Raw genomic sequence first — 6,000 nt, 5'->3', positions numbered from 1 at the left:
TTAAGCTTGGGGATGCTTGATACGTCTCCAACGTATATATAATATTTGATTGTTCCATGCTATTATATTACCCGTTTTGGATGTTTATGGGCTTTAATTTACACATTTATATCATTTTTAGGACTAACCTACTAATCGGAGGCCCAACCCGTATTGCTATTTTTTTTGCCTATTTTAGTGTTTTGAAAAGAAATATCAAACGGAGTCCAAACGGAATGAAGTCAAGCAACAGCCAAGGCGACCACGAGGGTGGAGGGCGCTCCCCCTACTGGGCGCGCCCCCCTAACTTGTGGCCCCTCGGGCGTCCACCGACCTACTTCTTCCTCCTATATATACCCATGTACCCCGAAAACATCAGAAGCGACCACGAAAAATTATTTCCACCGCCGTAACCTTCTGTATCCACGAGATCCCATCTTGGAGCCTTCGCCAGCGCTCCGCCGGAGGGGGAATCCATCATGGAGGGCCTCTACATCATATCCAAGGCCTCTCCGATGAGTTGTGAGTAGTTTACCACAGACCTTCGGGTCCATAGTTATTAGCTAGATGGCTTCTTCTCTCTCTTTGAATCTCAATACCATGTTTTCCTTGATCTTCTTGGAGATCTATTCAATGTAACTCTTTTTGCGGTGTGTTTGTCGAGATCCAATGAATTGTGGGTTTATGATCAAGTTTATCTATGAGAAATATTTGAATCTCCTCTGAATTCTTTTATGTATGATTAAGTTATCTTTGCAAGTCTCTTCAAATTATCAGTTTGGTTTGGCCTACTAGATTGATCTTTCTTGCAATGGGAGAAGTTCTTAGCTTTGGGTTCAATCTTGCGGTGTCCTTTCCCAGTGACAGCAGGGGCAGCAAGGCACATATTGTATTTTTGCCATCGAGGATAAAAAGATGGGGTTTATATCATATTGCATGAGTTTATCCCTCTAGATCATGTCATCTTTCTTAATGCATTACTCTATTCTTATGAACTTAATACTCTAGATGCATGCTGGATAGCGGTCGATGTGTGGAGTAATAGTAGTAGATGCAGGCAGGAGTTGGTCTACTTGTCACGGACATGATGCCTATATACATGATCATGCCTAGATAATCTCATAATTATTTGCTTTTCTATCAATTGCTCGATAGTAATTTGTTCACCCACCGTAATACTTATGCTATCTTGAGAGAAGCCACTAGTGAAACCTATGGCCCCCGGGTCTATCTCTTATCATATAAGCTTTCAATCTACTTTTATTTGCATCTTTACTTTTCCACTATATTATAAAAATACCAAAAACATATTTATCTTATCATACTATCTCTATCAGATCTCACTTTCGCAAGTGGCCGTGAAGGGATTGACAACCCCTTTATTGCGTTGATTGCGAGTTTTTGTTTGTTTGTGTAGGTGTGTGGGACTTTTGAGGAGCCTCCTACTGGATTGATACCTTGGTTCCCAAAAACTGAGGGAAATACTTACGCTACTATTGCTGCATCACCCTTTCCTCTTCGAGGAAAACAAACGCAAGCTCAAGCCATAGCAGCCGCCCATGGTAAGTCATCAACTCTTTCTATTTTCTGTTTAGTTGTCAGGTTCTTCTTAGACGCCAGACCAGTTGGCCTTGAAGCAGATCTTCACCACCTAGTCGGCAACCGATGCCTTGGAGCAGGGCCATGAATACCTGCCCGACTGGTTAGTGAGTGACGTAGATGACCGCGATTGGGGGCAGCCGCCCTGGAAGAAAACGACACCACTGGTGGTGGTGGCGGAGCAGGCGGCTCCGGAGGTGGAGGCGGCCTCGACGATTGACCGGTTGATGACGAGGAGGAGACCATGTCGCGCTGCCCACCAAGCGCGGATCAGGCGGGCACAAGCTCATCAGTTGCACCGACTGCCCCAGGCAGCGCACAAAAGCGCTGAGCTGCACCGTTGCTGTATGGCAGCCGGCTGAAGAAATCCAAGAGCTCGGCAGCGACGATGAAGCGGGAGGAGGCCGCCACGAAGGTGAACCGATTCCGGAAGGCCGTGAAGCAGCCCCAGATGGTGTCTGCGTGAGTATTTGATTTATTCTTGTGTCCTTTCTCCCTTTTCTTTGCAGGTTCATTCTGAATCCTTTTCTGTTTCGCTTGATCAGGGCCCCGCTCTCTCTTGAGCAGTCTGGTGCCGCCTCCGTGGTCGGGACGGTGGAGGGCTCCGCCAATACCCATTATGTGGACCCGCACACCGAGATCTTAGCGGCGATGGATAGGAACGCAGGAGGCGCGCGTGGAGCGGGAGAAGGCGGAGCGACAGAAGAAGGCGGCGCAGGAGGAGGTGTACGCGGCCGCAAAGGCCCAGGCCGACGCCGCTACCAAGGCCCAGGAAGACGCCACGGCCAAGGCGCAAATGGAAGAGGCCGCATGCGGCGAGGCTCCACAATTCTTCATCCCTCTTCGCGCCGCGCCACCCGCACCTGAGGTCTCGGCACCGACTGGAGGAGTCGGCCGCGACCATCCGGTCATGGAGAAGGAAGGGGCGATGGCATCACCCTGGGGGCAAAGATGCCTCCACCGGCGCCGACTGTCGAGGACCAAGGCGGCCAGCCTGACGCACCACCGGTGCCGCCGGCTGGTGGTGAGCTGGCAGCGGGGGCGGCGATCACGGACTGCTCCTGGGCATGCTGGCGTGCGGCGAAGGCGGCCTCGATGCCATGGACGTAGGAGGTCAGGGCCGCAAGCTCGTCGGCCCTGGAGGTGGAGGCCACCAGCATTTGCTCGCCGGAGTGGACGCCTGGGGGCGGAATGGCCGTTCTGAATGCGGCCGCGGAGGATGTACGGGCCCGGTTCTAGGCTCGGGCCGCCGCTCTCCAGCATTACACGCAGGAGTTCCTAGCATCGCGAGCGGTCACCCGGGTATGCCTCTTGTTTTTGATTTTTGTACTCTTCCGTGGGGGCGCGTCAGCGCACCCACTGGGTGTAGTCCCCGAGTTCCGAGGCGGCTGCTGAGCAGGTGGCTTGGAACTTTCAAGTAGGCTCGAGTGCTGACTTGCTTTCTTTTCTGTTGTCTTTGTTGCAGGATTATCACAACCTCCGCGCGGCCGCCTTCAACTCCCAGGTCCGGGAGCTGACTGCCGACTTGTCCGAGAGCTGGAGTAAGCACTCCGCCTTCTCTCTCTCGCGGGGGCGCGTCAGCGCACCCGCTGGGTGTAGTCCCCGAGATTCGGGGCCGACTGCTGAGCAGTACGGCCGGATTTCTCCAGAAACTCCTTATCTTCTCTCTTGCTTACTGACCGCCTTTCCTTGCTTATCTTTGCAGAGGCCAATGCTGCCTTGCAGCAATAGTTGGGCAAGGCCCAAACCGTGCTGCGCGCCATGGAGGAGGAGTGCAGCAAGGCGGCCCAGGAGCGCGACCGTCTGGTCAAGGAGCTTGCCGACCAAGTGGAGCTTCACAAGGCGGCCCTTCAAACGGCGAAGGACAGCGAGGCCACTCTCCAAGCCGAGTTCGAGACTCAGTGCTTGAACTGGACCGATACAAAGAGGGCGCTGAATGATGGTTACGGCCGGATCGAGGACATGGTCGATGGTGAGTTGCCTTCTTCTTTCCTTCGTCTGTCGACTGTTATATGATCTGGCTTCCGACTTCATATTTCTTTTCTCATCTTGTGCAGAGTACTTCCCTGGCTACGCCATTGCCGCCAGCCAAGCCATCGAAGCTCGCCGCGAAGAGCGAAGGCAGGCTGGTACAGAGATCGCGCCGAACGCCCGTCGGTCGCTTGACGAGCAGCTCCTTGCCATCCAGGCTTGTCTCGAGCCGGCTCATCAGATGCTCCGCCGGTTGCAGCTTGTCGGAGCCCAGGTGATCTCCGCCCTCTGGCTAGGCATCCAAGCTCAGCCCCAGTCGGACTGCCGACTAGCTGGACGTGGCTGTCGGCCGCTTCGAGGCATTGAAGGGCTCCTTGGCCTGGGCAGGCGCATGGCGGGCCTTGGAGTTTGTCAGGGCATGGTATCCTGGACTAGATCTAGCCCAGTTGGCCATGTTCCGGTAGGAGGCCAACAAAGAGTTGGTGGCGGTGAGGGGTGCTCTCATTCATCGCGCCATGGCGACCGCCGAGTACACCGACACCATCTTCTTCGTCCCCGAGCTGAACGAAGAGGGTTCTGGGGTGTCGCCTGACTTGTTCGAGCTGAACCTAGAAGACGGTGAAGACTCGGCAGAGGAGATCGCCTCCAGCGATGAGGGCGAGGACGAGGAGAGCGAGGATGGTGAAGACGCCGCACCGGAGGATGGAGCGGACAGCCAGCATCAACTCGACCGTGCCTCGAGCAACGATCCGCATGCAAGTGTGTTGACTGCTACTGGAGATGACCAAGCCAAGATTCGCTAGCCGACCACTCCACCAGCCGGCGCTGCCGACTCCACCAACCTGCCAGACCTACCTGCTGCTCCCTTGGCCTAGGTGGCCAACTTATCTTTAACTTTCCCTGCTCTATAGTCTTTTGAACAATGTCATTAAATTCGCGCAGTTCCACCCACTGGGGGTGTATTCAAACTTGTTGAATTCCGGCTTAAAAACCTTGCTTATGTAAATATTATCTCGCACGTGTTGTGCTTGCACCGAATTCTGACTTTTCTTGCTTTTTGATCCTTTTTGGCTTTTTCCTTTGCCGCCCTCCCTTGGCCGCCGTCTTGCCAGCCAGGCAGCCGCTCTGCGGACTGTGGCTAGGACAAGTACTTAGCCGTTTGGGAGGGCAAGTACTTCAGACATTTTAGGACGTAGCAAGGTAAGTGAGAAGCCGGCCGGCCAGCTTCTCAGCAGCCGGTCGGCGAGGCGGGAAGCCAGCCTATCTTATGTAAATGCTTTGGTCCTTAGCCATTTTTCATGTGGGCATTGTTTCCTGCCTTTAACTCTTGCCAGCCGGACAATTGCTCTGCGAGCTGCGGCTTGTGGCAAGAGAGGGCTTAGATGCCGGCACATTACTTGTCCGACTGGAGGTAGCACTGACATAATACAAGGCGACAAGCACCCGGGCTGACTAGTCGAACCCGGTGCCAGGCGGAAAAATGAAGTAACACATTCACAGGCATAAAACTTATCATATAGATAAAAGGGGTAGTCCCTGAGTGCTCTTCGGGGGACCCGATGTCTTGCGCTTAATACAAAAGGTAGCGTGGTACATACTGCATCAACTATAAAATCTTCGAAGGAGGTTTGCGTTCCATGGGTGCTCTGATTCCTTGCCGGAGTCGTCCCTCTTGCGTGCCCTAGGCTTCTATGCGTCGATCAGGTAGTAGGAGTCGTTGCCCAAGGCCTTGCTGATGATGAAGGGGCCTTCCCAAGGGGCCAAGAGCGTATGCTGGCCGGCTGTTCGCTGGATCAGCCGGAGCACAAGGTCGCCCTCTTGGAAGGATCTTGGCTTGACCTTCCGACTATGGTTGCAGCGCAGGCTTTGTTGGTAGAAGGCAGACCGGCTGAGTGCCAACAGCCGTCCCTGATCCAGCTAGTCGACACTGTCTTCTCATGCTTCCTTCGCCTCCGCCTCCGTGTACATGGTGACGCGAGGTGAGTCGAACTCGATGCCAGTTGGGATGACAGCCTCGGCCCCATACACAAGGAAGAAAGGGGTGAAGCCGGTTGACTTGTTTGGAGTGGTGCACAAGCTCCATAGGACGACCGACAGCTCGTCGACCCAGCCGCCAGCCGAGCGCTCCAGTGGCTCGACCAGTCGGGGCTTGACTCCAGAGAGGATGAGGCTGTTTTCTCGTTCGACTTGGTTGTTTGACTACGGATGGGCAACGGATGCTAAGTCCAGTCGGATGCCCTGCGTCACGCAGAAATGGGCCAATGCTCCTTTGGCAAAATTTGTGCTGTTGCCGCTGATGATGCATTGTGGTATGCCGTATCGGACGGTGATATCTGCAATGAAGGTCATGACAATCGGCCCATTGAACTTCTTGATGGGCTGTGCTTCGATCCACATGGTGAACTTGTCCACGGCGACAAGCAGATGGGTCATGCCGCCGCGTGCCATCTT

This window comes from Triticum dicoccoides, chromosome 6B, assembly GCF_002162155.2.
Source record: "Triticum dicoccoides isolate Atlit2015 ecotype Zavitan chromosome 6B, WEW_v2.0, whole genome shotgun sequence".
NCBI lineage: Eukaryota > Viridiplantae > Streptophyta > Magnoliopsida > Poales > Poaceae > Triticum > Triticum dicoccoides.
This window is presented reverse-complemented; position numbering follows the sequence as displayed.